Source organism: Triticum dicoccoides, chromosome 5A (genome assembly GCF_002162155.2).
Source record: "Triticum dicoccoides isolate Atlit2015 ecotype Zavitan chromosome 5A, WEW_v2.0, whole genome shotgun sequence".
Classification (NCBI taxonomy): Eukaryota; Viridiplantae; Streptophyta; class Magnoliopsida; order Poales; family Poaceae; genus Triticum; species Triticum dicoccoides.
The window spans coordinates 343,575,848-343,588,170 of NC_041388.1; positions in this window are offsets into that span (position 1 = coordinate 343,575,848).

Below are 12,323 nucleotides of genomic sequence, written 5' to 3' on the forward strand. Positions count from 1 at the left end.
TTTGGTGTCATTTCTGTCCCAGCAGAGTGATGCTGAGTGATCCCGACATTGTTTGCAAGAATGGTGCTCAGGTATCTCGCTGATATCCTCCTTTCAGCCCCGCCTATTGTTTCGGTGATGAACATGCTTCTATCCTGAAATGCTATTTTATTTTGTCGTGTTGGCAACCCTTAATGATCTGAGTTATCAAGAAAGGGCGATGTCAGCTATAAGTGCATCTAGTGCCACCCCTAGTTGGTTTTGGAGTATTGACGACAAACCTAGTTGAGGGACTAATGTGTTTGTGAGAATTGCAGGATAACACAGGTAGAAGTCCCTCATTGATTCGGATTTCCTACCAGAGATGACCCCTAAAAATGTATGAAGACATTGAAGTCAAAGGTGGTATATGAAGATATTCACATTGAAGACTATGACAAGAGAAGACACCACATGAAGCCTATGGAGCTCGAAGACTTAGATCTTTCATAGTTCTTTTTCTTTTGTGTTGAGTCATAGGAACCACCATACTGTTAAGTGGGGTCCAAGAGAACCAGTCAGACTGACTGAAGTGATGCCTAACCAAAAACCTATGTCTTCGAGTGAAGACTATGAGAGCGAATCTTGTCCAGAGTCGGACAAGTCAGCTTTGCTTGTAGCCCAAGTAAAGTTGCCGTGTGAGTTTGAAATCTGACCGTTGGAACACGTGTCAGTTCCTTAGTGACCCAGGGTCATTTCAGACAAATCAGGTCGGGTTGCCAAGTGGCTATAAATAGCCCACCCCCCACAACCATAAAGGATTGGCTGCTCAGATTGAGAGTACGGCTTTTGTCGTTTGAGAGCAACCCACCTCGAAGCCTTTGAGAGAGAATTCCTTGCGAGGATAAAGCCCTAACCACCCATAGCCAGAGAGAATTGGGCATCACTTAAGTCTTCTTGTCTGTGTGATCTGAAGACTTATTACACTTGAGGACTGTGCATCCTCCAGTCGGTTAGGCGTCGCGTTCTGAGCATCCAAGAGATATTGTGGATTGCCGGTGAACGAAGTCTGTGAAGGTTTGGGAGTCTACCTTGAAGACTTACCAGAGTGATTGGGCGAGGTCTGTGTGACCTTGGATCAAGGGGAATACGGTGAGGATTGGGTGTCCTGAGCTGCGTGTTAAGGACTGGGTGTCCGGGACTGTGTGTCCTAAGGTTTAAATACCTAGCCGCCCCAACCAGACGTATAGTTGTCACAACAACTGGAACTGGTCCAACAAATCATTGTCTTCAACGAGTCACTGGTTTCATCTTCCCTTCCCTTTACTTACTGTTGCTCCTTGTGAAGTCATTGTATGTTTGCACTATCTTTTATCTTCACTGAGTGACTGCATGTTCTGTATGGCTTCATAATATCTTCCTACCTGATCCTTACTACATTGCTGATATTAAGTCATTGTGCTTTCGCTTCATTGAATACTTGACTATGGCTTGCCTAGTGTAGTCTACCTTCCGCTGCATGGTAATAGGTTTATTTCTATCGTTTGTCTTCATAACTTCCACATTTTGAAGACTTTCATAAAATCGCCTATTCACCCCCCTCTAGTCGATATAACGCACTTTCAATTGGTATCAGAGCAAGGTGCTCCCTTGTTCTATGTGATTCGGTTTAACCACCTGAAGTTTTAGCTATGTCGACTGCAGGGATAATTAAAGTCTCCGCTGCGTGCCCCGTCTTCGATGGAACTGAATATCCCTACTGGAAGAATAAGATGCGCATGCATCTTGAAGCCATTGATGTCGACCTATGGTATGTCGTCGAAAACGGCATTCCCAAGGCTGGAGAAGGTGTCACTGCTGCTGACGTCAAGAAATTTGTTCAACTGGACTCGACTGCCAAGAATATCATGTGTGGTCACCTGACCAAAGGACAGTATGGCTGTGTGAGTGCTTTGAAGACATCTAAGCTGGTCTGGGACTGGCTCTCCAAGGTCAATGAAGGCATATCAACCCAGAGAGATCAGAGAATCAGTGTCCTTCGCAACCTCTTCAACCGCTTCAAGCGAAATGACAATGAGAATGTCCAGCACACTTTTGACCGACTCACTGACATCACAAATGAGCTTCAAGCCCTCGGCGCTACTGAGATCACCAAACATGAAGTCGTCAAGACACTACTGAGATCACTTGATAGTTTGTTTGACATCCTAGCCCTGATGATTCAGGAACGTCCTGATTTCAAGACACTCGATCCATCTGACATACTTGAGAGGCTCAACACACATGAGTTTCAGCTTTTTGAAAAAAAGAGATATCTATGGTCCAAACTATGGGCGAACTCGTGCCTTGAAGGCAAAAGCTGTCTCCTCATCTGAAGAAGAATCTAATAGCAGTTCTGATGATCCTGAAGACATTGGAAGAGAACTTGCTATGCTTGTGAAGAAGTTCCAAAAATTCACCAAGAAGAAAGGCTTCAGAAAGTCTTCCCGATCAAGCTCAAGGAATGATGAAGCTTCTGCTCACGACTACAAGAAGAAAACATGTCACAAGTGCAAGAAACCTGGCCACTTCATCTCTGAGTGTCCATAGTGGGACAATGAGAACAAAAAGAAGAAGAAGAGCAAGGAATATGACTCTGACGACAAGAAGAAGAAGAAATACTCAAAGTCTACGTCCAAGTCTTCCTCAAAGTCTTCATCACACAAGAAGAGCTCATCTGGCAAGGCACGTGCGTTTGTTGGCAAGGAAATGGACTCAGAGGAGGAGTCCGCTTCTGAGGAGGTGGAGGTGGAGTCTGAGGAGGAGTCCGATTCAAGCGTCGCAAGTCTGGCTACAGCATACGTTGCCAAGTCCATCTTCAATAATGAAGACAATGACCTTGTCACCGACACTGATGCAATTGACAAGGACTACTCCACTTCTACCTACTGCTTCATGGCACGCGGTGCCAAGGTAAACACACACACTACTCACTATCAAACATCTAGAGACGATGACTCTGATTGTGATTCAAAACCCAGCTACAAAACACTTGCTAAAATTGCAACTAAACAGCAGAAAGCTATGGAACATATTCAAAAACTATTAGACAGAAGCGATGATCTGTTAGGTGCTGAAATGACTCGATCTGAATCCTTAATTGAAGACATAAAAAATCTTCATGTTAAGTATCAGGAACTTGAAAGTCGTCATGAAACTCTCTCAACAACTCATGAAAAGCTTTCCTATGATTATCTTCAAAGGAAGCAAGATCTTGAGAAATTGAGAGCGGTTCATGAAGATCTTCAAAAGGAAAACGAGTCACTTCACTCCAAACAGATCAGTCCCGCTCAGGAAGGATTTGAACCACCATGTCTTAAATGCATTGAGCGTGATAATGCTACTTCTGTTGCTGAATGTTCTACTGCTACTACTGTTGCAATATCTTCAACTGTTGATGTGGTAACTAACCCCTCTGCTGAGGATACCTCTGCTATTGCTGATGAGAATGCTAGGTTGAAGACATTGCTTGAAACAGGGTTGTACAAAAGTCTTAAAGGGCATCAGACACTATGTGATGTCCTCAAAAAGCAGATTCTGAACCGAAACCCGAGGAAAGAGGGTGTTGGGTTCATAAGGAAAATGAATGTTGATGGCTCTTACTGGAAACCTGAGCAGTACCCCAAAACCATGTGGGTTGCTGCAAAGGAACCTTCAGCAGACCCATCCAATCTATCTGGCTTCACCTGTGCTAACCCCATTATCATTGATGAATCCTTTGATGCAAACTATATACTGTTTAAGAATCAGAATGGTGAAGTGTTTTCCAGGTACATTGGTACTAACTGCAGGAATGGACCGCCTATGAAGAAGATCTGGGTTCCGAAAAGGTGTCTGCAGAATCTTCCTGTGAATGTCATCATGACACCTCACGTGAAGAAGACAAACCTCAGACGAAAGGCTTCATATGGTCCAAAGGCTTCATACAGACAGAGGACTCACCTGAGTCGCACTAACGCAAATGTTTTGCAGGGAAACCATACTCAGGCATATGAATATGAGAGCGGTTCATCAAACCGCCATGTTCATAAGACCAAGAACTATTCTACTTATTCTTATGAGTACTATTGTCCGCCTGCAAGACAGTTTGCTAGGGCTCCAAAGCTAAAATTCTCAGATGCTGCACTTAGACTTATTGCTTCTCAGCCACCCTTGAAGATGTGGGTGGCTAAGAAAGCTTAACTCTCTTTTGCAGGGAAAGGTCTCCAGCAGAAAACCAAAATCGTCTGACGCCATTGCTGGGGACCTTAAACATCTTGTAGGGCGCAAGATCAAATGCCCGAATGGTCTTACTATGTACTTCGTTCCTGAATCGCTTGCTACTCTCCCTATTAGTCCTAATCTGGATCTAAGCTTTCATAACCCATTGGTTCCTCAAATGTTTTTGCTTCACAATGCTCTTGGTGAAGCCTATCCCCCTAACTGCACTGTAGGGTACGACACCAGCGTCTTCAGAATGGATTATTGATAGTGGGTGTACAAATCACATGACTGGCAAAAGAAGTCTTCTTATGGACTCAACCTTACGTCCATCCGACAAGAGCCACATCACATTTGCTGAAACTGGTAAAGGTAAGGTATTGGGTCTAGGTAGAGTGGCAATCTCAAGGGATCAACACATGGACAAAGTCATGTTTGTTGAATCCATTGGCTTCAACTTAATGTCTGTCTCAATGCTTTTGATTTGAACATGATCGTAATATTTGGAAAATATCGTTTCCTTGTACTAATGGAATCTGACAAGTCTCTAGTGTTTGAAGGGTATCGAAAAGATGATCTGTACGTAGTAGATTTCTCAGCAGGACCACGGCTTGCCGTATGTCTTCTAGCAAAAGCTTCAGAATGCTGGCTCTGGCATCAGAGGCTTGGGCATGCTGGCATGAGGAACCTCCACACCCTTGCGAAGAAGAAGCATGTCATAGGCATCGAGGGCGTCAAGTTCAAGAAAGACCACTTATGCGGTGCCTGTGAAGCAGGGAAGATGACGAGGGCCAAACATCCTTCGAAGACAATCATGACCACTACTCGACCCTTCGAACTGCTTCACATGGATCTTTTCGGTCCCACTCATTACTCAACTCTTACTACTACTGCATGCCTCTATGGCTTCATTATTGTTGATGATTACTCTAGATACACTTGGGTGCACATAATCCTTTACAAGACTGAAGTGCAGGATGTCTTCAGACGCTTCGCCAATCGAGCTATGAACAATTATGGCGCCAAGATAAAGCACATCAGAAGTGACAGTGGCACTGAATTCAAGAACACTGGCCTTGATACATATCTTGATACCTTGGGAATCACACATGAATTCTCAGCCCCATACACGCCACAGCAGAATGGCATCGTCGAACGCAAGAACAGAACACTCATTGAGATGGCCAGAACGATGCTAGATGAATACAAGACCCCAAGAAAATTCTGGCCTGAAGCCATTGATACTGGATGCCATACAATCAATCGTGTTTATCTTCACAAGCTTCTGAACAAGACATCTTATGAGCTCCTTACTGGCAAGAAGCCAAATGTCAGTTACTTCAGAGTATTTGGCGCAAGGTGCTAGATCAAGGACCCACATCACACCTCAAAGTTTGCACCAAAAGCACATGAGGTTTTTATGCTTGGATATGGAAAGGATTTGCACTCCTACAGAGTCTTCAATCTCTTTCATTACAAAGTGGTTGAAACAGTGGATGTGCGGTTCGATGAGCCAATGGTTCACAAAGAGAGCAACTGCCAAATGTGCTAGATGAAGTTCCATCCAGTGAATCAATCAAGCTAATGGGAACTGGAGAAATTATACCTTCTGAAGCTCATCCTGAAGAAGAACTTATCATCTCAGCACCTAATCAACATGAAGACAATGCTCAGCCTGAAGACATTCCTTCTAACAACGACAATGATCAGCAAGAGCAAAGTCTTCGCCCTGTACATCCTTGCGTTGCCAATGAAGTGAAGATTGAAAGAATAATTGATAGCATCAATGCACCCGGTCCACTCACTCGTTCAAGGGCAACTCAGCTAGCAAATTTCTGTGGGCACTTCGCATTCGTCTCAATAACAGAACCCAAGAAAGTTGAAGAAGCCTTCATGGAACCTGAATGGATTCAAGCTATGCAAGAAGAGCTTCAACAGTTTGAGCTGAATAATGTATGGGAACTAGTTAAGCGTCCTGATCCACGGAAGCACAATATAATAGGCACCAAATGGATATACCGCAACAAGCAAGATGAGCATGGTCAAGTTGTCAGAAACAAAGCTCGCCTCGTTGCTCAAGGATATACTCAAGTGGAAGGCATTGACTTCGATGAAACATTTGCTCCTGTGGCTAGACTTGAAGCCATACGCATACTGCTGGCCTATGAAAATCATCACAACATACTTATATATCAAATGGATGTGAAGAGTGCTTTTCTCAATGGCAAGGTTGAAGAAGAAGTGTATGTTGCACAACCGCCTGGCTTTGAAGATCCAAAACATCCTGACATGGTATACAAGCTCAACAAGGCACTGTATGGCCTCAAACAAGCCCCTCGGGCCTCGTATGAGACACTCAAATACTTCCTGAAGAGCAAAGGCTTCATACCTGGTTCCCTAGACCCCACTCTCTTCACGAAGACATATGATGGTGAACTATTTGTGTGCCAAATATATGTGGATGACATTATCTTCGACTGCACCAATCAGAAGTACAGTGAAGAGTTTGGATATATGATGCAAGAGCAATATCAGATGTCCATGATGGGAGAGCTGAAGTTCTTCCTCGGTCTTCAAATACGACAACAACGCAACGGCATCTTCATATCTCAAGAGAAGTATCTCAAAGATTGCTTGAAGAAGTTCGGTATGCAAGACTGCAAAGGCTTCACAACACCAATGCCAGCCAAACATCATCTGGGTCCCGACGACAATGGTAAAGAGTTCGATCAAAAGGTATACCGCTCCATGATTGGTTCTTTACTTTATCTATGTGCATCTAGGCCAGATATTATGCTTAGTGTTTGCATGTGTGCTCGATTTCAAGCGGCACCAAAGGAGTCGCATCACTTATGTGAAGCGAATTCTTCGATATTTGGCTCACACCCCAACTCTAGGATTATGGTATCCAAAGGGCTCAGAGTTTGATCTGGTTGGATTCTCGGATGCTGATTATGCTGGTGACAAAGTAGATCGCAAGTCTACATCAGGCACATGTCACTTTCTGGGACGATCACTTGTATGTTGGTCTTCAAAGAAGCAGAACTGTGTATCTCTCTCCACTGCTGAATCTGAATACATTGCTGCTGGATCTTGCTGCGCTCAGCTTCTGTGGATGAAGCAAACACTCAAAGACTATGGCATTCATCTGAAGCAAGTGCCACTTTACTGCGACAACGAAAGCGCCATCAAGATCGCCAACAACCCAGTTCAGCACTCGAAGACAAAGCACATTGAAATTCATCATCACTTTCTCAGAGATCATGTTGTGAAGGAAGATATTGATATCATACACGTCAACACTGAAGAGCAATTGGCAGATATCTTCACCAAGCCCTTGGATGAGAAGAGATTTTGCAAGTTACGGTGTGAGCTAAATATCCTGGAATCCTCAAATGTCCTGTGATCAGGCACACATCCTAACCCTTATGCATATTGATGACTTAGATGTGCAACACACGAAGTAAAGTATATCTTCAATCAATGAAGACATACATTCTAAGTGTGAATACATTAATGTGGAATTTGACTTCGGAGCGCCACGATAATTGTGCGCCGTGTCTGGGTCTAATACTTCCTATACGGTGGGTAACTCCACCACCAAATGTTCTATTTTGAAGTGTTTCACTCATGGCGTTACCTTGCAATGTCTTCACATTTGGTTTGGCTTCAATCTCAACATATCTTCATGATTATCTTCACTATGTTGATTATATATATATATATATATATATATATATATATATATATATATATATATATATATATTAGTGTTCTGTCCTCTACAACATTCACTTATAGCTATGTCTTCATTGTTGAATCTTTTGAACTAAGTGAATGTGATCGGACCCTAACCTCTTTATGCTTTCTATCTCAAATTCTATCTCTCCAAATCATATGCATTCTATTGAAACTGTCGAATGTCTTCTCTGCGTCCTTGTCAGCAGAAGATACAGAGACAACCATTAAGTCCGTTTTCAATGCTCATTCCTCCACATGAAGTACGAACGACCACCCGACAATCAAGGCGTGCGTGGGACGTGAAACAAACCCCAAAATTCCGCATAATGGCCACATGTTCCTCAGATGCGAATCGCCAGGGGCACCTGTGTAATAGCGCAGTGCCGCCCATGTACCTATAAATACACACTTCACAGCGGTCATTATCTCTTCTTCCACTCTCGCACGAACCCTAGCGCCACCGCTAGCCCTCGACGACGCCGGCGACGAAGCGCTTCGCTGCCGCAACCTCTCCGACGCCGTCTTCACGCCGACCGCGGACATCGTCCTCTCCGCTGTCGCCGTAGGTGTCCTCCGTCGCCAAGTTAGGGCACGGAAGATCGAACTGCTCGGCCTCATCTTCCACTTCGTCTACCAGTTCTTAGTGTGGTAAATAAAACTTCCTTTTAAAGCACCATTGATCCTATGGATTTGTCACTTTCTACCACAAGCAGTTTCTATTCACACAAGTTAGATCTCTCTCATACTGCATCTCATAACATGCCTAGTATATTCACTCATGCTTCACAAAGTAGTTAGATTCCTCACTTGTACTGATCTGTGGATTCGTACAAATCTGGAACCAACTCCTTATCTATGAGTGAATGTCTTCGCAAAATGAGGTCAATGTCTTCTAAACTGATTTATCTTCAAAATCTTCTGAGAATGCATATGACCTCTTCCCCTTCCCTCGCACCTTAATGCTGTCACAGGTACATGTCCGCGGGAGAATCCTTTGGTTCCCATAGTCTGCATTCATTTGCAGAATTCTTACAGCATCACATTAATTCTCCCGAAGCCAGTTCCTGTTGGTCCAGCAAGCGAAAACCTTTGAAGCCTTTGAACGTGTTGAAGCCTTTCAAGTTAAAGTTTATGGCTTCAGAGAAAGCAGCAAGGAAGGGTGGCAGAAAGCGTCATGGAGAAACATCCAGAGATCTGCCAGATGAACTCTCAGAACTATACAAGACAGATCCTGAAGAGGATTACAATTAGCGCAAGACCCGAATCCAATGGATTCGAAGATATTGGGCAGAACATTGGTTCAAATACCGATTTGTAACCCAAGAATATGCTGAGAAAATGCCATCAAGAGACCGTGGGGAGACATCCATTACAAGAATCTTCTACCCAGGTCCAGAGATGAAGCCATTGCTCAAGGCTTCTATCCCTGCATGGTCCGTGGGCCACAGCCAGCTGATGCACACCCATCGTCACTACTATGGTGTCGTGATGACAATCTATTCAAGCGCAACTTCCAGTTTGCCCAGAACTCAGCAAAGCAGAAAAAGAAGACTTTGGGACTAGACTTCAACCCTGGTCCCTTAGCACCAAGGGCAGATGGCACACGAGATGCAGAACCCAATGTCATCGATCCTTTCTCCAACCTTGAAGGCCTCATCACCCGCATCTTAGTTCAAGGGATTGCAGTGAATGAGCCTGCAGCTGACGCTGAATCAGAAGAAGCTCCTGCAGCGCCGAAGACAAAGAAGATGAAGAATCCTAAAGCTTCAAAGCCTGCCCCCTCACCAAAAATCTCAAGGGCGAAGCCACTGGCAACTGCACCTCCTGAAGACAGTGTGCAATCCGAAGACTTATCTCGCATCTCCAAGCCCCGGAAAGTCAAGATGCCTCTGCCTCACACCGAACAAGAGCTAACTGCTGCTGCCATTCTGCGCAATGACGACATTGATCTGTCAAGTGATGAAGATCTAGCAGATGACGCTCTTGAGCAACTCATCAAGAGCAAAGAAGAAGCAGAAATCTTCAATGATCTGCCTCTCTTTGATGTGACCATCATCCACAACTTCATTGACGAGTGGTTTGACACGCCAAACATCAGCTTTGAAGATCTGCAGCTACCAATTGGCCTCAGTGTCGCCTTCCAAGGCGCCATTGCCTCAGAACTCGCTATTGCCCAGCGCATTGTTGAACTAAAGCAAAAGATTGACTATGAAAAGGCTCAGTTCAAGAAGCATATGGCCAAGCTCAGCGTGCAGGAAGTGAAGAACTTCAAGAGTATGATGCATGAGCTCAAGGAAGCCTTTGTAAAGAAACGTGCAGAAGCTCAGGGTTCGCGTGAGCGCATGAAGACTCTGGCTGACAGATGTGTGCAAGCCTAGAATGAGGCTGAGAAGCGCAAGGCCCTTGGGCATCCTGGCATCGACCCCAGGATGGCCGCAAAGAAGAAGAAGAAGCCTGCTACGGCTGAACCTGATGCACCAAGGCAGGAAGCAGTTCCTATTGTCTTCCCAACTAAAATGACTGGCTCGAAGCCAAAAAGCCGGTCAACAGCTTCAAAGCTCAAGAAGACAAGGACTGCTGAGGCTGAAGCTAGGAAGAGGAAACATTCTGAAGCCTCTCCAACTGCCCCCTCCAAGAAGAAGAGGAAGACCAAGAAAGATCGGGCAGCTCCCACAGAGCCCTTGATAGTTGAACCCATTTCTATGGTCTATCTTGAAGCTGAACGCCATGAAAGCCAACTGACTATCCATGATCCTGCTTCCACAGAGGCTCATGAAGCTGAAGACTTTCCAGCAGCTGATCCCATCACTGCTGAAGACATTGGTCAACATGACAATGTAGAAGATGGTGCAGTCCTTCCTCAGAACAGCGAACTCATCAGCATTGGTCATCCACTAACGCCAATTGCACAGGATGCTTCATGGGCAGATCGCCCACAAGAGGAAGAAGACTATGAGGCCCAACCCACTCCAACTCCATACGCGTCGCTCGCGTTGCTCAGGCTTCAGAAAGGTCCAAGGCCTCAAGTCTCCGCTGAAGACAATCCGGCTGCATCAGCCGCGGAAGATGAAGTCCCACAAGTTCCCACTCCCCTGTCCCAACAAGAAGCAGTTCTCAAGGAGAACGTGCCTATGACCGACCCTCCAGCTCGTCGAGTGGAGGATGAAAATCTTGCGGCTGCCACAACCACCAATGAAGCTAATGTGGAGCCCTCCCCAACGGAAGAAGAAGACAGCGAAGCCACTGATCCCGTCACTTCTGTTCCTGAGTCTGTTGTCGGTCCCCAGTTCGACTATCATGTTGAGCACAGGCCTCAGGTACAGAAGCCAATCCCAAGACTGCCAAGGCTCCTAGGTCCTGCATCAGCACCTAGCTCCTTCAATATCAATGGCTTCAGGGCAGACAACACATTCTTCGATAGCTCCAGGAACCCCTACTCAAGGGAAAGGATATCATCTGGTCGGTTCTGGAGCTATCCTCAGCGAAGCTATTACTCATGGATTCTTTACAACCAAGGTCGCATCTTCCCACACAAGCGCCTTGACATTGAAGCCATAGCTGGTCTGCCTTGTCTGGAAGAAGCTTTGGATTGCTTCAAGGAAGTTGGACTGCTGCCGTTCGTTACTGACCAAGAGCATTGGAATGAAGAGCTGCTGCTCCAATTCTATGCCACACTTCACATCCGCGGGTACAGCAGAGATCCGAAGACTTGGGTCCTGGAGTGGATGACCAGAAATGTTCATCACGAAGCCAATGCATTTGACATCATTGAGCTCACTGGTTTGCCCACTCCTGGCGATCTCTACGAGCATGGCTGTCAGCTGCATAGTGAAGCTATTGAGAGCATCTTTAAGAGGCCGGAACCTGATATGAGTCAGATGCTTAGCATGATGAAGCCATTACCCCAAGACGCTGCTTATCCAACAGAGTTCTTCATTGAAGACCTTGAGTATCTGCCACGAACCATCTATCACATCATCAGGCGAACTCTCTGGCCCATCAAAGGGCACTCTCCAAATGCCAAGCTTGAGGGTGCAATGAAGACTTTGGTCTTTTGTATTCTTCATGGAAAATGCTTCAATGCACAGGACTTATTCATCCGCCAACTTGCTGCATCGGGCTCTGATCTGTTTGGCTTGAAGTTCTACGCCCCATGGGTAATGCGGCTAATTAAACTTCACTCCGATATCTCATATCAGCCATCTGCTCGCAATCATAGGATTTTTCTGCCTGATGTGGATATCTCTACTAAAGCCATCTATCCTGAGCCTGCAAAGGAACCTCTAAGTCTTCAGAATGCAGAGCGTCAGAGTTTCTCACAGAACATTGAAGGAGTTGAAGCAGTCACTCGGGTGTATCCTTTGGCTGGCACTACATGTGCACCA